The sequence below is a fragment of the Chiloscyllium punctatum genome, chromosome 24 (assembly GCF_047496795.1).
Source record: "Chiloscyllium punctatum isolate Juve2018m chromosome 24, sChiPun1.3, whole genome shotgun sequence".
Classification (NCBI taxonomy): domain Eukaryota; kingdom Metazoa; phylum Chordata; class Chondrichthyes; order Orectolobiformes; family Hemiscylliidae; genus Chiloscyllium; species Chiloscyllium punctatum.
This window is the reverse complement of record NC_092762.1, coordinates 57,067,366-57,088,842: the sequence shown is the minus strand read 5'-3', so window position 1 is coordinate 57,088,842 and position 21,477 is coordinate 57,067,366. Positions and strand designations below refer to the sequence as shown.

General features: G+C 42.8%; 1 pseudogene; it reads right to left on the bottom strand.

The window, feature by feature from the left end:
* LOC140494564 (beta-1,3-galactosyl-O-glycosyl-glycoprotein beta-1,6-N-acetylglucosaminyltransferase 3-like) overlaps positions 1-21,477 on the bottom strand; it is a 90,780-nt pseudogene that overhangs the window by 37,289 nt on the left and 32,014 nt on the right.

Here is a 21,477-nt window from a genome sequence, read left to right as displayed (position 1 = left end):
AATCTTTCCAGCACAGGCCAATGGCAAATAGTAAGCATGAAAGAGATTTCTACCATCAAATCCATAGCTGCAGAACACAACATGTTTTTAAGAGACTACAGCAACCAGATTCCATGGGAGCAGTATAACACACAAGCACCATCACTGTCAAAGTGAGAAGCTGAGTGTGAATCTTAGAATCCCTTTAGTGTGGAAATAGGCCCTTTGGCTCATGAAGTCCACACTGACCCTCCGAAGAGCTTCCCACCCAAACCCATTCCCCATTACTCTACATTTCCCCATGACTAATGTACCTAACCTGCACATCCCTGAACACTATCTGCAATTTAGCATGGCCAATTCACATCTTTGCATTGTGGGAAGAAACCGGAGCACCTGGAGGAAACCCACACAGACGGGGGAGAATGTGCAAACTCCACACATACAGTCACCCAAGGGTGGAATCAAACCCGTGTCCCTGGCACTGTGAGGCAGCAGTGCTAACACGGAGGCACAGTGCCATCCTTGGTTAATGTCTGAACTTGTTAAAGTCAATTGGCCAGGTTTTATTCTTTCAGCAGTGTTGACATTAATAGCACATACTGTTTTCACACATATATGATGCAACAACTTCATGTGAGTAGCAGATGCTAGGTTAAACAGCAATTTTGAAACATTGCTGTTAGAGTGGTGTTCATAAACTTCACATGAGATATATTCTACTGTTAGATGGTAATTGCTAAATAATCCCAAGTGTGCAAATAATTACACTGTCAACCAATTTAATTTTCAGTTAGACTCAACGTGTGGTACATGCACATATTGGAAGCTACGTTAATTAATACACAAGGCCCTATTATTCGTGGACAAAAAGAACATGTACACATACTGTTTCTCCTCAACAAAATGGGTGACAGTCATTCTCTGGTTCTTTTCTCAATGTAATTTCTTGAAAAATCACAGTCAGCCTGACTGAGTTAAAATTTAGGAGAAAGTGAGGACTACAGATCTTGGAGATCATAGTTGAGAGTGTGGTGCTGGAAAAGCACAGCAAGTCAGGCAGCATCTGAGGAGCAGGAGAATCGACTGACCTGCTGTGCTTTTTCAGCTTCATACTCTCAACTCTGATTTAAAATTTAAACAAACATTGGCAGTTAACTGTCAGTCATCATCCTAATGGTGTATTGTCCATAGCAACATGTCTACCAGAACCTACTTTCCAACCAACTAACACTCTTCTCTCATTGAGTATAATATATTCACTTCCTTTTAAATTGAATCTCTTGAGAATTGTCCTGATAAGTACAAGACAAACATTTTTGACAGTATACTTTCTTTACGTTTACACTCTGGTTCTACACTACCAAATAACTACACTTATAGTAATTAATTATCAATAGTTGAGATGTTGATTGACAATAAGTAAAAATCATATGGTTAAACTTTATATACTATTCACATGACAAGGCAACTTTCTTTAGTGAATGCTTATATGTCTTGCAATAACACATCACTATCCCAGCCTTTGATGCATGTAAATGGGAGCCAGACAGCTAGACGTGGTTTACAAAAAGCTACAGGTGACAACTTGAATCCTAACTTTTGTATTTTTTTATTTCAACACATATTAGATTAGATTACTTACAGTGTGGAAACAGGCCCTTCGGCCCAACAAGTCCACACTGACCCGCTGAAGCGCAACCCACCCATATCCCTGCATCTACATCTACTCCTTACCTAACACTACGGGCAATTTAGCATGGCCAATTCACCTGACCTGCACATCTTTGGAGTGTGGGAGGAAACCGGAGCACCCGGAGGAAACCCACGCAGACACGGGGAGAATGTGCAAACTCCACACAGTCAGTCACCTGAGTCGGGAATTGAACCCGGGTCTCTGGCGCTGTGAGGCAGCAGTGCTAACCACTGTGCCACCATGCCGCCCATTTGAGGTTGCCAAATCATTTGTCCATAAATAATAGAATGTCATCAGCTTTACCATTGCTTGAGTCATTCTGAGCCAACCTTGAATGTCAAAACCAATAAAATTTTGCTTTTTCACTATTTTCTTTCTGACTCTTTCTTCCCCTCACCTTTAATGAATTTTTAATGTCCCTTTCTATATTGATTCAACATTGAATTAATCCATTCCAATTCACACTTGCTTTGCAATCCTTGTACCATTCATTACTTAATTCTTCATGTTATGATCCCCTTCTTGGCTGACCAATGCCTCCAATTATCCAGCTTCCTTTGCTGAGATACTACTAGCTCACATTATCACTGACTTATTTTGAACTGGAGAACTCGGGGGCAACACTGACTAACAACAGAAGATGCTGATCACTTCCTTGCTACAAAACATTCAACTCAACATTTCTGTACCAATCGTTTGAGATGCTTGTGTTTCTTGGCAGATATGTACTGCATGCAAAACAAGACTTTTCACTGTACCTAGGTACATGTGACAACAATAATAAATCAAATCAAATCAAAAAATCACCAATGCTAGGCTCAAATTACTAGAACGATCCCAGCAATAATAGATGGGGAGACTAAAATAACAGGTTTATTGTAACACATTTTCATTACCTTACTATTCACATATAAACGCCACCTTGTCTCAGAAGTTGCAACGTGAGGCTGCAGGAGGATTCAAACCACTTTCATTAAAACAAGATCAGTGGATGCTGGAAAGATTGGCAGATGAACTGGCATCTGTGGGCAAAGCAGACAAATTGGTGTTTTAGAACTGGAACCTTTCAACAATGCAGGGGATGGAACTGATTTAAAATCTTTTCTGTTAGCAAACTATCAAAAAATGTCTAGAAGTTGACACATGTTTGGATAATTTCGGTGACACTTCCATTGGAGCTCTTTCATACACTGCTTGGAGTTTGTGATAAGAAATTATAATGTCCTGATTGTCATAAAGTCATAAAGATGTACAGCATGGAAACAGACCCTTCAGTTCAACTCGTCCACGGCGACCAGATATCCTAAATTAATCTAGTTCCATTTGCCAGCATCCGGCCCATATCCCTCCAAACCTTTCCTATTCATATACCCATCCAGATGCCTTTTAAATGTTGTAATTGTACCAGCCTCCATCACTTCCTTTGGAAGTTCATTCCATACACGCACCACTCTCTGAATGAAAAAAATGAAAAGAAAGGAGACCTCAGGAGAGGTGTTTAAAGTCTCCAGCACATAAAACAAGACCGAGTGTTTGGAAAAGGTTAGGAATTAAACTGAAAACACATTGGATAAATGAATAACAATGAGAAGCGGGGCAGTCAATACGGGATTGAAGGTGTTGTATCTGAATGCTTGCAGTATAAGAAATAAGGTAAACGAGCTGGTGGTGTAGATTGAAATTGTCAGGTATGACGTTGATGGGCATCTTGGAGATGTGGCTAAAAGGGATCAAGATTGGGAGCTGAATACCCAAGGATATATGTCCTATCGAAAAGATAGGTGGATAGAGGAGATGGGGTTGCCTTGTCAGTAACAAATGAAATTAAATCAATAGCAATAAATAAAGTAAGATGATGTAGACTCTGTGGGAGTAGAGTTTAGGAACTGCAAAGGCAAAAAACAAAAACCATAATGGGCGTTATGCACAGGCCTCCAAACAGTAGTCAGGATTTGGGTAGAAGATACACCAAGAGATAGAAAAGTAAGAAAGGCAAGGTTATAGTGATTATGGGGGATTTCAATGTGCAGGTGGACTGGGAAAATCAGGTTGGTAGTGGATCACAAGAAAAGAAATTGGTGGAATGTGTACAAAATGGCTTTTTGAAGCAACTTGTGGTGGGGCCAACTAGGGAAGAGGCAATACTGGATTTAGTGATGTACAATGAGGCAAACTTGATAAGGGAGCTTAAGGTGAAGGAAGCAGTGATCATAATATGATAGAATTTACTCTGCAATTTGAGGGAAGCTAACGTAACTGTATTACAGTTGAATAAAAGCAACTACAGAGGTTTGAGGAAGGAGCTGACCAAAATTAACTGGGAGAGAGGCCTAGCAGGAAAGAAAGTGGAACTACAAAGGCAGGGGTTTCTGAGAGTCATTCAGCAGACACAGCAAAAATTCATCTCTCGGAGAAAGAAGCATACCAAAGGGAGGATGAGGCAACCATGGCTGACTAGGGAAGTCATGGACAACATAAAAGCAAAAAAGAAAGCATATAATATGGTGACGGGTAGTGGGATGTCAGAAGATTGGGAAGCCTTCAAAGACCAACAGAGGACAACAAAGAAAAAAATAAGGAGGGTGTAGATTAACTATGAGGGTAAGCTAGCTAGTAATATTAGGGAAGATTGCAAGAGAGTTTCTTTAGATATATAAAGGGCAAAAGAGAGGCAAAAGTGGACATTGGCCTGCTTGAAAATGGTAATGTGGAACAAAGAAATCGCTGAGGAACTGAATGAATACAATGCATCAGTCTTTACGGTGGAAGACATGAGTAATATCTCAAAAATTCAACAGAGTCGGGGTGGAGGGATGGGGGGTCAGAAATAACTATGGTGGCCATCACCAAGGAGAAGATGCTAGAAAACTGAAAGTGGACAAATCACTTGGACAGATGGGCTACAACCTAAAGTTCTGAAGGAGATAGCTGAAGAGATGTTGGAGCCTTCAGCAGTGATGTTTCTGGTATCACTGGAGTCAGGAAGGGTCCCACAGGATTGGAAGCTTTCTTATGTAACCCCCTTGTTTAAGAAGAAAGTAAGGCAAAATTTGTGGAATCATAGGCCGATTAGCCTGTGTCAGTCATTGCTAAGATTTTGGAGTCCATTGTGACGGATGAGGTTTCTAGATATTTGGAAGTGCATGGTAAAATAGGGCAAAGTCAGCATGGTTTCATCACGGAGAGGTCACCCCTGACAAATATGTTAGAGTTCTTTGAGGAGTTAATGAGCAGGTTAAACCAAGGAGAACCAATGGATGTTATCTATCTGTATGGTATGAACCACCAGAAGAAGTGGTAGAGGCTGGTACAATTACCACATTTTAAAAGCATTTGGATGGGTATATGAATAGGAAGGGGTTAGAGAGTGCTGGCAAATGGGCTTAGATTAATTTAGGATATCTGGTCAGCATGGACAGGTTGGACAGAAGGGTCTGTTTCCATGCTGTACATCTCTATGTACAGGAGGCTGTTAAGTAAATTAAGGATCCGTGGTGTTAGACGCAAGGTACGAGCATGAAAAGAAGATTAACTGTCTGGCATAAGGCACAGAGAGAGGATAAAAGGTTCCTTATCAGAATGGCAGCCAGTGACTAGTGGTGATCCACAAGAACCAGTGCTGGGAACACAACATTTCATTTTATGCATTAATGATTTGGATGAAGGAACTGAGGGCAGTCTGGCTAAATTTGTAGATGATATAAAGATAGACGGAGGGGTTGGTAGTATTGAGGAGGCGAGGAGGCTGCAGAAAGATTAAGACAGATTAGACCACTAAGAAATGGCAGATGAAATACAATGTGGGAAAGTGTGAGGTTATGCACTTTGGCAGGAAGAATAGAGGCATGGACTATTTTCTAAATGGGATGAATATTCAGAAGTCTGGAGTACAAAGGAACTTGGGAGTCCTAGTGCAGGATTCTCTTAAGATAAACTTGCAGGTTGAGTCGGTAATTAGGAAGGCAAATACAATATTGCCATTCATCTCGAGAGGACTAGAATATAAAAGCTGAGGTGTACCTCTGAGGCTTTATAAGCCTCTGGTCAGACCACATTTAGAATATTGTGCACAGTTTTGGGACCCATACCATAGGAAGGACACATTAGTCCTAGAGTGGGTCCAGAGGAATTTCCCAAGAATGATCCCAGGAATGAAAGGCTTAACACACAAGGAATGTTTGAAGACTCTGGGTCGATACCCGATTGAGTTTAGAGGTGATCTGATTGTAACCTACAGAATACTGAATGGCCTGGACCGAGTGGGTATTGGGAAGATGTTTCCAATGTAGGAGAGGCGAGGATCTGAGGGCACAGCCTTAGAGTAAAGGGAAGACCTTTTAGAACAGATAAGGAGAAACTTTTTCAGCCAGAAAATGGTGAAATTGTGGAGTTCATTGCCTCAGAGGGCTGTGGAGGCCGGGTCACTGAGTATATTTAAAACTGAGATAGATAAGTTCTTGATTGCCAAGGGCATCAAAGGTTATGGGGAGAAAGTGGGAAAGTGGGCCATAATTGAATGGAGAAGCAGACTCGAGGACTGAATGGTCTAATTTCTGCTCCTGTGGTCTTATGGTCTTAAAACAATGCCCTAAAATCTCTTTTAAATCTTTCCCCTCTCACCTGAAAACTATGCCCTCTAGTTTTGGACTCTCCTAGCCTGGGGAAAAGACCTCGACTATTTAACCTATCCATTCGCCCCTCATGATTTTATGAACCTCCCCCGATGGTCCAGAGAAAATAGGCACTGTCTACTCAAATAAAGTATGTATATTTTCAAAATCTATAGCTATGATTATCTGAGAATTTCAACTTCAGTAAAATGACCTTCTCTTCAATTTGTGATGGATCTCAGACTTGAAATCAGCTAGGTGTGGAATTCTTCTATCAGCGTACTCATATCCTGATCCAGCTGTTTCTGTATAAACAACTGCAGCTGTGTGTTTGCAACTGGACCATTTGTCCACTCATTGTAAGACCCTATGTGTGCCATCTTAATTTTGTTACCTTAAATATTCTACAAAGCTACAATTGTCCTAACATATGGTTTACTTTAATACTACACTGAACAAGCTACTGTTTCAGCTGAAAATAAAAATCTTCTCCGCCATCTTATGTCAACTAAAACTTATAGCCAGCCATTTTTATGTAACCTTCAGCCAGGGCAACCCAGCAGTGACCATCCTGAACATATGGGCATCGTGCTCGATGGTGGGGTCATGGTCCAGGAAGAGATAGGAAGAGGTGTTTGAGAGCTGGCACTCCATCTCAGTCAGAGGTCAATATGCCAGACAACAACAGCACAACCCTCAATGACAAAGTTAGATTTGGATCTGAGAGCACGGAGTGCAGTCAATTCAGAGAGAGATAGGTTTAAGGGTGGTGTGTTTTGGGGTTTTGGTGCAGATAGATTTAGGCAACCAATGTAAAATTTACACTTCTCAGTGAATAGGTCAAGTGCAGGTAAAAGGCCTGAGGGAGAGGTCTCAGCAGAGGGAGAGTGTTGGAGCTGGGTGATAGGGTGTGCGCGACCGGGAGAGGACTCTTGTCCAAAGAAATGGGCAAAGAGGCGAAGGTGACAGAAGAAGAGTTCAATGCCATGTCGTGCCCTAAATTCATTGCGGGGTGGGGGGTGCGCAGAAGGATAAAACTAAGACCTTTGCTGAGAGTATTACCTTCCTGTTTTTTTTTCTGTTTGGCAAGTTAATGGGAGGGGAAAAATGCAATGACTCCTGATGACCTGACAGCTGAGGGGATGGAGGTCCAAAAATGAGTAGGTTAGCACACTGCTTGAGAATTCCCTGTTTTTGTTCAATCTCACAAAATAAAAGTGGAATTCACTTGATTTTAAACTCTGTAATAAGTGACTGTTACCTTAACTAAAATTTAGAGTGGCACATAAGTGTAGCGCTGAGGGTGTTTGACATGACTGAAGGTACTGAGTTTAATGTATAAAGCTAGATAAAAATTCAATCTGTAAAGCCTGGGTTCCCATGGAAGTATTGGGGTAGGGTTCAGTCAATATAAATCCAATTGGAGGAGTGTTGCTTTTCATACTGGAGGCCTGTGACTAGTGGAGTGCCACAAGAATTGGTACTAGGTCCACTGCTTTTCGCCATTTATATAAATGATTTGGATGAAAACATGAGAGGTGTACTTAGTAAGTTTGCAGGTGACACCAAAATTGGAGGTGTAGTGGACACCAAAAAAGGCTACCTCAGAGTACAACGGGATATTGATTAGATGGGCAAATGGGCCAAGGAGCGGTAGATGGAGTTTAATTTAGATAAATGTGAGGTGCTGCATTTTGGAAAGGCAAATCAGGCAACACTTATACACTTAATGGTAAGGTCCTGGGGAGTGTTGCTGAACAAAAAGACCTTGGAGTGCAGGTTCAAAGTTCCTCGAAAGTGGTGTCTCAGGTAGATAGGATAGTGAAGAAGGTGTTTAGTATACTTTCCTTTATTGGTCAGAACATTGAGTATAGGAATTGGGAGGTCATGTTGTGGCTGTACAGGACATTGGTTAGGCCACTTTTGGAATATTGTGTGCAATTCTGGTCTCCCTCCTATTGGAAGGATGTTGTGGAACTTGAAAGGGTTCAGAAAAAATTTACAAGGATGTTGCCGGGGTTGGATAGTTTGAGCTGTAGGGAGAGGCTGAACAAGCTGGGGCTGTTTTCCCTGGAGCTTCAGAGGCTGAGGGGTGATCTTACAGAGGTTTATAAAATTATGAGGGGCATGGATAGGATAAATACACAAGGTCTTTTTCCTGGGTTCATGGAGTCCAGAACTAGAAGATATCGGTTTAGGTGAGAGGGCAAAGACTTAAAAGGGACCTCAGGGGCACCATTTTCATGCAGAGGATAGTGCATGTATGGAATGATATGCCAGAGGAAGTGGTGGAGGTTGGCACAATTGCAGCATTTAAAAGGTATCTGGATGGGTATATGAATAGGAAGGGTTTAGAGGGATATGGGCTAAGTGCTGGCAAATGGGACTAGATTAATTTAGGATATCTGATCAGCATGGACGAGTTGGATTAAATTAAACTCCATCTGCCACTCCTTGGCCCATTTACCCATCTCATCAATATCCTGTTGTACTCCGAGGTAACATTTCTTCGTGTCCACTACACCTCCAATGTTGGTGTCATCTTGCAACTTACTGTACAATTCTGTGACACTATGACTTTATTGCAGGATTGAGGAAAATTGGATTGATGGAGAGTACGCAGCAAACCACTGGTCAGATCCTACCATGCAGAGGGGCTTTCCTGTTTATATTTTCTTGCTATGATCCTGAAGAAGCTTCTAGATCTTTTGGGTAAAGAAACTTTTCATATAAAGGGCCAGTAGTTTTACACACAAAAGATAAGCCCTTGAGTTGAATAAAGCGGAAGTGTTTATCCAAATCCTCGTTCCTTACATCAAGTCACACTGTTTCATGGTGCAAATAAAAAATACCCAGTCTCTTGACATGGGAATGGGAGGCCCTGCTGTACTAAGGTTGGCTTGAAGCTGCTGTGGTTGCTAAGATGACAGGGGCGCTTCTGCTGCACTCTAGTGACTCATCCTAAGCTCAGGTTTCCAGCAGCGTCAAGTGTCCTTATCCATGTGCACTTGCGTCACGACCACACATGGAAAGAAAATACAAGGCACAGTCATCAAGCAGCAGCTTGCATAGGACACATACCACAGTGATCTATTAAACATACACAGGGAATTCCTCCAACAACTCAGTTAGATTATACCCCATTAATATGCTGTTGGTCCACATGACATAACCTTCATGGAGTGCAATCAGGTGAAAACCAACACCAAAATGATGAAGGAGATACTTCAGGCGAATAACATCTAGGTTTAAGGAAGGTCTTGATGTAAGAGCTGGACAGACAAGAGGTTTAGGGAAGGAATTTCAGAGCTTAGAACCCAGACAGCTGACAATGCAGCTACCAAAGCTGGGGGAGAGAAGGCAGGGGATTGATGAGAGACCATATTTGGAGGAGCACAACCCAAATGCCACATCAATTTCCCTCCCATCTCTTCGACTAGATACGGCAGAAATCAGCCGAATCTTTCACTCTCAATTGGTATCCAGTGAGCCAAATTCAAATAATTATCTGGCTCTCAATTACTATCCATTGAGATCCCAACTGAAAAGTGAAGATGCTGTGGAAGAATAGAATTGGTGTTTTCCAAGGAAACTATTAAGAATCAAGGTGCTCTACTGAAAAGGGGAGAACATTGAAGAGAGAGAAATAGCCTGCATGAGTATTTTCAAGCAGGTGGCACTGGATAGCACTCAAGACTGGGTGGGCCTGTTGATTATTTTTAACCTTCTCCATTGCCTTAAACAATGGCCAAATGTTTCAGCTGAGACAGTCTTTATAAAATTTTCAAGGAGATGCCCCTTCAGTGGGCACAGAGTCAGACAGATTCCCTGACCATTTAATGATGCTGGGAGGGATGACATGGTTGGTGAGCTGCCTTCCTGTTTGAATGGAGCAACAGGCCGCAGTAAGGGTAAGAAACTTTGTAAAACGTTTAATGTGAAAAAGAATGGATCCAGGACATCACTGGACATCCTTTAGTAGAATGGCCTTTGACTGCTTGGAGCACTGTCCCCCTCTCCCTATCAACTTGCCAGGGGGTGTCGACCTTCCTGTCGGCCACATTCCTGATGAAGGTCTTGTGCCCGAAACATTGACTCTCCTGGTCTTCCGATGATGCCTGACCTACTGTGCTTTTCCAGTGCCACAGTTTCTCTCAGTCACTGTAAACTTTACTGCGAAGTCTCTTTCAATGATGCCTGCCCTGAAGAAGTTCTCCTCCTCCCTCCATAAGGATCTCAGTGAGTCTCTCTCTCTGACTGCACCCCCCCCACCCAGGTCATCTCCTCTGCCCAGAAGCACTTCAACCTGAAGCAAACTTGCTCCTAAAGCCACGTCTCCTTCCTTAGCACCTGCCTACGCAATCCCCATGGGACTCCAGACAACATTCAAACCGTCTCAATTTGGACCTGACCTACAGCAAATCCAAAGCCTCCAGAAACAGTTCTCCCGTCAGATACTCCGCTATGCGCTTGCAGCCATGTGCTGCCACCTACAGTCCCTGCAGTTAGCCCTGCCCCAGTTCAGCGCCACACTCTCCCAGGACCTCTGTTGTTCTTCATCCTGAGAATGATCCTCACAATCAACAAATGCTTTTCCTCCACCTTATTGGACATCAAGGAACGTAAGTACCCCAACCTCTTGCATACTTATCTCCAAACCTGGGATTCCTAGACCATTCTAGACTCTTCCTCCGACCTCCGGAATAGGTCAAATGCCATTAGCCACGTGGCTGCTCCAGCCACGACTGACGTCACTTCCACCCCTGCTGCCAAATTGATTGCAGCCACCACTGACAATACCGCTTCCACGATTGATGCCAGGATCACCACTTCCATGATTGTCCCTGAAACTTCCGCCGCTGAAACCTCCACCAAAGCAGCCCGGTCCATCACTTCCACCCCTGTGATTGACACTGTCTACGTCACTTCTGCCCCCACTGACGTCACTCACTGGAATACCAGTGACGATAATGCTGCCCCTGCAGACACCACTGAAAGCATTGCTTCTGCCACCATAGAAACCACTTCCATCCCTGCAGTTGCTGCCGAATTTGCCACTTCCACCCCCTGCTAACATCACTCACCGAAACTCCGCCTACCATATCACCTCTGCAGCGACGACCACAACATTGCTTCTGCAAATGCCACCAGGAACATCACTTCTGCCCCCGCGGGTGCCACCGAATGCACCGCTTCAACTCCCCTGATCACCAGCGTTTACATCACTTCCTCTGGTAATGTCACCAATGATCAAATGACAGCTCCCACTCCAGGGACAGTCTCTGCCCCCCAACTCCAAACTCCAGCTCTACATCATGCCCCACCCCCTAGCCCAGCCGGGATTTTACCAGCCCCCTCAGACCTCCCCCTCATTGAGGATGAATGATCAGTCCTCAATAAAGGTCTTCATCCCACGATGCTCCCAGGTCAACGAATTCCATATGCATTGTGACATCAAATGTTTCTTCTGCCACCTCCACCTCCGTGCTTACTTTTCAAATCACGACTCCCACCCAATCTCCAAAGACCCCTTCTCCCGCCTCAAACATACTCCCTTCTTTTGGACACTCCATACTGGTCCCTTACCTGCCCTCGATCTCTTCAGCTCTAGCTACTGCTGTAACATTGACTGCTTCAACCTGTCCACCCCTCTCACCCACTCCAACCTCTCAGCCTTGCAAAGCACAGCCTTCCGCTCTCTCCACTCCAACCCCAAGCTCACTACTAAGCCAGTGGACAAGGTTTGGGGGTGGGGGGTGGGGGGGGGGGGGGGGGGCGGGAGGTGAAATGGATGTTTGGCTTATCGACCTCTACATCGCTGTAGCCAGGCGCCAACTCATGGACACCTCCTCCTACTGGCCTCTCAACCACGACCTTACCTCCCATCATCAAACTATCATCACATTCCTGATGAAGGGCTTATGCCTGAAACATCGACTCTCCTGCTCCTCGGATGCTGCCTGACCTGCTGTGCTTTTAAAGCACCACACTTTTTGACTCTGACTCTCCAACATCTGCAGTCCTCACTTTCTCTCCATGGGTGTAGAACTCCAAGCAATATATATTTATAAATATTTATAATCATGTTATAATACAGATTTGGAGCATTGGGGACTTGAACCCACAAAAATCTTGCTCAAAGTTGGAGACACTATCACTGTGTCAGAAGAGCCCTTGCTGGGAAATCACAAACCAATTGGAGAAAGCCATTGAGCCAAATTGGCTGTCCATCTCACGGGAGCGGGTAGCTCTTCCAGGATCTGAGTCTGTCTTGGCAAAAATGGCAACCCCTCCATCTCCAGGCCCAAGAGGGTGTGAAAGTTCAGCCTCAGGAATCAAATCTGGACTGGACTGTTCTCTACCAGGCTGGGTATTTAAAGAGTCAGCCACAAGGGAAAGGCTTTAAGAAAAACAGAAATGATTCTGCTTATTTTCTCTTATTCCTCTTGATGCATATCTGGGGTTTTAGTTAAGAAGCGACTTTTTTTAACATTAGTAATTTTAGCAAATCTCCAAAGTCCAATTATTATCCAAATATTAAATGACTTTATAAAACTATGTGACATATAAACAGAATGTTGAACCCATTTCAACAGACCTTTAGGTTTTAATTCCATGCACAGGCAAACTGTTAATGACACATCAAAGTTCCAGGGACAATCCCAGATTGGGAATTTGAGTCATTGCACATGATTGATTCATGACCTATGAGAAAAAGCTCTGAGTCAGGATTTGGCCTTTAGCTGGCTGTGCAGCAGTTTCCTGAATGGAGGGATTTTAGAATTGTTGTGAAGTTTAATGTTTGAACGTCTGCTTATTAGTAAACCCATTCCATGTTAGCAATCCTTCCCGTCTTTGTCATGATAGTGGATTGTGGTTACAATCACATTGTAGTGATGAAAAGGAACGAGCCATTGGGAATAATAAAAAGCACCTTCACTTGTTTGATGACATTGGCTGGTTTTACCAACACCCAGCGTATTTTTGTTGGAATGGTGAGTTTAATTGTGGCCACCAGCTGATATCAGTAACAGCAGGCTCACATAAGGGAATGAACATGGAAATTTTTATGGTCTGCAAAGCTTTGAGCCAGGCCGCACAGTGACATTAGCCATTTAGAATTTGCTAGTTAACCATGGAGTTTATTTTCTGTGGACCAGCTATTCTAACAGTCATGAGTAACATTATAATTGATAAGCATTTTGCATCACCCCTGCATTGCTCAGTTTTGATTTCAATCCTATATCACCAGTATATTCATTGTTTATTTGGCTGCTGTTACATTACAACAATGACTACATTGCAAAAGTATTTTATTGGCTGTAAAGAATTTTGGGGCATCCTGTGAATGTGAAAGCTGCTATATAAATGCAACTCTTTCCTTCCTTTGATCAAAACAATGCTTAATACAGCTGACTAAAATAGCACTTAACAGAATTTAACATATAAGAAGAAAAGTTGAATGTAACAAAAATATCCCAATTATTGTTCTCATCTTCTGAAGTGCATAAACCAACAGGTCACATTTAATCCAAGATTAAGCAGGATTGCATCTGATGGTCCATGGATGTTAATAAATCAATGATTAAGAGGAGGTAGAGGCAGAGTTGTAATGTCACAGGACTAGTAATCTAGAACACCAGGCTAATGTTGTGGGGACTTGTTCAAATTTGAATCTGATGGTGCAATTTGAATCTGATCAAACTCTAGTCCAATCCTGACCATGTAACCACTGTTAATTGTTGTAAAAACCATCATGCCCTTTGATAGAGTTAAAAATAATGGTTTTAGCCTTGTAATGTAGCATCTCAGGTTCTAATATTCTGGGAATGGATATTCAAATCCCAGCAGGGCAGTTGATGAAATATGAATTCAATTAAAAACATTTTCAGACAGAGGTGAGTGAACCTGTGGATTTTTTTTACCAGAGATGACTGTCAAGGCTGGGTCATTACTTATGTTCAAGACTCAGACAGACAAATTTTTAATCAGTAAGGGAATCAAGGATTATGGGGAAAAGGCTGAAAATGAAGTTGAAGATTATCAGGTCAGCCATTGACTAGCAGAGCTAATAAGATGGGCTGAATGGCCTACTTCTGCTCCTATGTCTAATGAAGGATCCTTCTCATAATTATCAGCTACTGACAAGTTATTTCTCATCCAAAGAAGAGACCAGAAATCAAAAATTAGGAAATTGTAGAAACTGTGGCCAAAGGACACGAAGCAACATCTGGCGTGTTTCTGTTGTCTGAGACAGATAAAAGTTACTTATATATGTAAATGAATTCCTATTATTGATTTGTAATTTCCAGGTACAACATATGTTGTCTTTATATTTGTACTAGATCTTCACCAGATTAACCAATGTGCTTTAGGAGGCAGTTTGGTCGACTTGTACTTATCATTTGGTGGCAGCTGGAGAGGTAGGAGCGCTCCTCCTGAGCCCTCAGAAATACCGACCACTGCCAACTCTGGGATTTCCTCCAACACCCTCCCTGCCTCGAACCCAATCTGCCCACTGACTCTTTAGTAGAAGCTGGATGCTTCCCTGCCTTCCAAGAACCAGCAAGGAGAAACTAGGAGCAACAGGAGTTTGCCATGGCATACTAAAGAGGTCCAAGCCCCAAAATAGTGGAGGTCTGCCACTGTAGGTACTGAGCTTCCTTGTCCTTTCTCACAGATATATGCTGGATTTATTTGCAAAGTTCCTGCCAATACCCAACCAATTCAGCACAGACCTGGTCAATATGGTTCAGTACCCATGGATACCTCAGACCAACAAATTAATTCATTTGTAGACTAAGTGTTGTTGGAGCCTTGATATTTATAGACTGGAAAATCCTCACTCCACCACACAGATTATTCACAAAACTCACAAATGACATCACAGGAACTTCATTTATCTTTTTATCCAGCTCAATCTTTTGAATTTAGCATCGGGGTGCTTGAAAATGCGACACAGCTATCAGAATGAACACCCTAAGCTGGTATCTGAGTCACCCCTCCAGGAAATGGGATCAGGCAGATGTTAAATATGGCTCCACATGCTTACGCCAGTTCGCCTGCTCCACCCAACCCCTCTACCACTTTCCCAAAGATGGGATTGGGAAGCAGCAGGGCTACTGATTAAGCTAATTGACGACCTATTGAAGCCACATCATGTGGGCATCGATTGCTGTCAGAAATGAGGAGACATTACTTCTCAAAATGTTCTTGGAATTTACTATTCCAGAGAATGGTGGATGCTGGGACATTGAGTAAATTTAAGGATGATAGACAGTTTTAAAATTAGTAATGGGTTTAAGGATTATAGCCAGTGGGCAGGAAAGTGGAGTTAAGGCGAAGCTGATATTGGCCAATGATCATAATAAATGGCAGAGCAGCCTTGAAGGGCTAAATTGCCTACTCCTGCTCCTGGTTCTCATGTTCTTATGTTTTAAGATGGATACCTCCCACCATCCTTACCTATATAAGATCCTGGGTATCACTTGGAGAGACAATATCACCAACTAAGGCCTGGTCAAAGGTTCCTTTGGATGTCATGCTAAAGAGATGGCTGAAAGTTGCAGGACTAGCAGGGGCAGCACAGTGGCTCAGTGGTTAGCATTGCTGCCTCACAACTCCAGGGACCCAGATTCAATTCCACCCTGTCTGTGTGGTATTTGCATATTCTCCCAGTGTTTCTGTGGGGTTCCTCTGGGTGCTCAAGTCTCCTCCCCCCGTCCAAACATGGACAGGTTAGATGAATTGGCAATGTTAAATTTCCCATAGTTAGGTGGATTAGCCATGAGAAATGTAGGGTTACGAAGATAGGATGGGTCTGGGTGGGATGCCTTTCAGAGTATTAGTATGGACATGATAGGCTGAATGGCCTGTTTCCACACTGTAGGGATTCTATGACATGCATTTCATCTCTTGGTTGTAACCCTCACCAGCAGTAGAATGGGGATGCTACCAGATGGAAAAAGAAGATAGGATTGATAAAGAAGACCTGGTGAAATGTTTTTAAGGAGCACCTTTAAGAGCAGACACCGCCGGGGCCGGAACGAATGAAATTTAAGTGGGCTGGTGATGGAGTCTTGCTGCCCATTGTCCCGTGTAGACCTGAAGGAAGTAAAATAAAGTAAGGCCTGTTAACAACAACTAACTGGGATTTTCAAAAGGCCCAGGGGCAGCAGGGTCCGGTTTAGTTGCCTGGAGGCAGAATCCCAATGGCAAACTGAGGAGGAGGGAGACAGGGACAGCACTCCAGACAGGACTAGAACCTCTCCTTCCTACAGCAGCAACCACAGAGTACCTTATGGAAACACCCCACCTACCCATAACCCACAGCAGCAGCCTCACTGCCAATGGCATGTTTAAAATGTATGCATTATGTAACATAGTTTGAAAGACAGTGCTTCCATTTGAAAGCATCCTCTCCCTCACACCTTCTGCTTCCTCATGTGCTTTCCTGGTGGAATGGCATCTGATAGGCCCTCCAGCTTCAAAAGCCTGAGGATGGAGAGTTCACCCTCTGGCCATTGATTGATCACCTCCCCGCAGGGAAATCACTTTGTGTGACTGTTTCCTACATGGTCTGGACCTCTGACACCATTTGTGCCTGATTGTGTATTCTGAAAAACTCCTGCCCACAATTTCGAAATCTGGGATTAAGCAGTGATGGTTCCTGCCTCCACCATCTAGGGATGTCACTGAATAGCTGTAGAGGGAGTGTGGAGAACAGTCACAGATTATAGCTCACACTGAAGCCAGCACAGAAGTAGAAGGTAAGTGCGGTCCAACCACAAGAATTTAGAGAACTAGGAAGCAAATTGAAAAGAGCACCTCAAAGGTTGTAGTAAGTGTAGGAATAGATGGATAGAACACATGGTTGTGTGGCTGAAGAGTTGGAGCATGAGGAAAGGTTTTCTGATTCTTGGAGAACTGGGATTATTTCTGCAGAAGGGGAGCACCATCCTTGTGGGGAGGGTAGGTTTGTGTGATTGGTGGGTATTTAAACTCATTTGGCACGGGGAGGGATACAGAGTAGAGATACAGTAGCGAGTGATGCATGGCAAGTATAGAATTCGAGAATGTGGTGCTCATTTCCAGCACCACACCCTTGACTCTGATCTCCAGCATCTGCAGTGCTCACTTTCTCCCATGGAAAACACAGGAGAATATTGAGAATAAGCATACACTGAATTGCACTTTTGGTGAATGTAGGAAATCTAGGAAATCTGTGCCATATTGTACATTGTTGAAAGTGCTGTGTTTTGGATGAGCTCTTTTCAAAATCTCTTTGATTTTTGTTGGTCATTCACAGGCTCTAGGCGTCTCTGGTGTTGCCTATCCCTAATTGTCAACCATATTGCTATGGGTCTGGAGTCACATGTAGGCCAGACATCGTAAGGATTCCTTCCATAAAGGCTATTATTGAACCATCTAGGTTTTTCCAACAATCAAGAATGGATACGTGATCATCATTAAGCTCTTAATTCCTGATTTGTATTGAATTCAAATTCCACCATCTGCTGTGGTAGGATTGGAACCTGGTTCCACAGAACATTACCTGGGCCTCTGGATTAACAATCCAGTGATAACACTACTAGGCTATCGTTTCCCCTCTGTTTGTAGGGGATTCTCCCCATGTCTCAATCAAGATTCCTTCATTGACCCACACCATCAAGACCCGTGAGTTTCTCCATTTCAAGATTAGGAAGATGAGTGCTTTTGTCCTCGACTTCTAGCACAGGCTCTGCACCCTCATCACCACAGCAATCTCTCTCTGGTCACTGTCTAAACCCAAGCTAAGCTTCTGATCTCAAATACTCTCCATCACAAAAACTACCAACTTCACCTCTGTAATATCCTCCATCTCTCATGAATGGCTGCTGAAATCTTTATCCAAACCTTTGCCAAACCTCATTCATTATCCTAATGTTCTCATGCTCCATAAACTACAGCTTCTTGAAAACACAATTGTCGGTACCATATCTCATGTAATCTCATTGCGTGATTTTGAGGAATTGTACATGAAGGTGCACAGTGTTTTGAAGGTGTAAAGGGTACGGTACCTTTAAGAGAGTTGAAGGACTTAGAAAGCACACAGAGTACTGGAGAATTTACAATGTAACATTTGATCCAGCAACTGGCAATACCTGGGTTGCTTTGAGACAAAACAAATGCAAATTTGGCCCATCAGCTTAAATTTGCCTCAAGATACTAAACTCCCAAACAAGTTTGAATTTGGTATTTTGACAATATTAAAACCAATAAAACAATCCGATGCTTTAGGCTATATGACCAGGAAAAATTGAACAGTTGGGGGAGAATTGCCAAGCAACCAAAATATATAGACTGTCTACAGAATAGCTCTCTTAAAGATACCTTTATCTACCAACAGAAACCCTAAGAAGAAGAAAAGAAGTCAGAGAAAGATACAAATAGAAGGTTCAATAGCTAGCTAGTTTTGAAATTTGAATTTTTTGGTAAATCTTAATCGGCGGATTTAATTGGACCAGTGTTATAGAAGGGAAAGTAAAAGATAGGTTAGAGAAAAGAGTTGTAAATAGTTGTTAGCTAATTATTCTCTGTTGGACTTTAAAAAAAAAGTTGTTAATTTTTACTTTAAATAGTGATCTTTGGGATAGTTGTTGGTCTCTCCAATTTTAATAGATTACAGCTTGGGTTAAATCATTTCTGTGTTTCAGGTTTAAATTAGCAGGAGTGGAGTGGGGGGGGGGGGGGGAAGGTTTACCCCATGTCATAACAACAGAAAATCCATTTGGAGTTAATCAGTCTCCAACTGAAATATACTAAGAGACAATTAATTTTGACTGTAACAGCCAGTGCACAGGTTTCCCAAGTAATATGAAACCCACAGGGTTCAAGAAGGTAAGAACTCTGAGAGAATTTATTGTTCATAGAATCATAGAATCCCTACAGTGTGGGAATAGGCCATTTGGCCCAACAAGTTCACACCGACTCTCTGAAAAGTACCCCACACAGTTCCAGGAAATTAGCTTCTTGGAAAGTCTTTAAAACTAAAACTACATAGCTGCTTCATTGCCTGGCAGGTTTGCATGAAAACTGAAAGTACTGGAGAAACTCAGCAGATCTAGCAGTACCTGTGAAGAGAGAAAAATAGAGTTAATGTTTCAAGTCCGATCTGACTTTTCTTTTCAGAACCCGCTCTAGCTATTCCAACATTTTGTAAGTCCTTTCTCTTATTTTATACCCACCTTGATCTGCATTTGCCTGTTGTCAGGCTTCACTGGTGCAAATGCAGCTCCAGTGTAGACCTTTGGTCAGCAACAAGAGAGCCTGTGACACAAACAAACCGAGTTGGAGCATTCGGCTCCTCAGCTAGATACCTCTCCACAGGACAGGAGGATGAAAACAGAATTTTAGCTCAAATAAGGGTGAAAGCACAAAATATGCACTGAAAAGATCAGCTTTCACAACACGATGGAGCAATGGTGCTTGTGGAGGCTCTTGCTTTCATGTGGTCTTTGCTGCAATCTGAAGTCTCCTGAAACTAGTCCCCTTTGCCGAGGAAAACAAGCCAGAATGCATTGTCAGTCAGTGACTGTCCAAGTTTCTTCACCTCCACCTTCATCCAGGGATAGCTGATGACATCTGCAGGAATTGACATTCTTCTCTCCCTGACATATCTCACACCATATTTACTGGAGACACCACTTATATTCACTTCAGTCAGAGGCTGCGTATTTGGAAATCAAGGCAGCCTCAGATGCACCAGGACCTTGGACAAGGGCTACATTAATACCCAATATCCATGGCCTAGACTCTAGGGGCCCTGTGCTCTGGTCAGCATGGGGCCTGGCAGCAAGTTCAGGGCCTGTGATGTCTGTCCCTGGCCCTGAGATCCACCAGCAGTCTATGATGATCAGAAGAGATTCCACTCCGTCAATGTTCACCTGCTTTGTATAATATTTTTAGTTGTTTGTTCCCTTATGATTTTCTCGGTCTCATTGTGCTGTTAATCTCTTTTGATACTGCTGAGGTAAAGTGAAAAACATTCTAAGTTTTATTTAGTTTTAAGTTTTATGAAGTTTTATTTAAGAACACAAATTATAGCAACAAGTTGGGGCTTTACCTTGTTATGAGCCTGCAAGAGAAAAAAGCGCATGATAATGTCATGTAACATCACATCACTTCCTAAGACGATGTCACATTTGCGTATCTTACAATAACTCCTTATTCCAGTTTGTAATCACACCGGTGCTAGATATCGTAAAAACTACCATGATGCTTTCATCTTGTACCAGTTACATTCCTGTAGGTCCATGCAAGTTCAATCAGTGACTCCTGAATGATCCACATCCTAAGGATATGGCTAATAGCACAAGTGATTTGCCTCTAAAGTTGATGCAGGAGAATGTTATTACTGAAGCCACCAGAGCACAAGTTCATTGAGAGAAGAAGTTAGTTCCTTAACCCTAACACAAATCGTGTGCCTGGACAGATCCGTGATCATCCTGAAGTCTGTACAAGCATGAGTGTACAGGACAGTAGAGGTCTGCTGTACCATTCACAGTTTGGTGCTGCAGAGAGGAGTAGAGCTGCAGAAATAGGAAGGTGAGGGCCCATTCCGCATCTTTAGAGGAGATGGGGAATGAGGAAAGCTGAAGTGTCCCGGCTGCCTGCAACTGCTCACTTTGCTGCCAGAGAAGCTCATGGTAGATCCATCCAGGCATATTTCAGATAACTTGAGTGTGTGTCACCTTATGGCACAACAAAATTGAACTCACTGCTAACCCTTCCCTGGTCACAGGCCTTCAGTCCGAAAAACAAACCGTCCATCATTACTCTCTGTCTCCTGCCATTAAGCCAATTCTGTATCCAGTTGACAAGCTCACCCTGAATCTCATGTGATCTAACTTTACTAATTAGTCTACCATGTGGAGCTTTGTCAAAGACTTTACTAAAGTCCAAGTAAACAATGTCTACTGCTCTACCCTCGTCAATCTTCTTGGTCACTTCCTCAAAAGAATAAATTAAGTTTGTGACACACAATTTCCCTTGCACAAAGCGATGCTATCCCGAATCATTCTTTGCCTCTCCAAATGCATATAAATTCTATCTTTCAGAATCACTACCAACAACTTACCCACCACAAAGTCAGAATCACAGGTTTATAGTTCCCAGCCTTCTCTTTATTTCCCTTCTTAAACAAAGGCACAT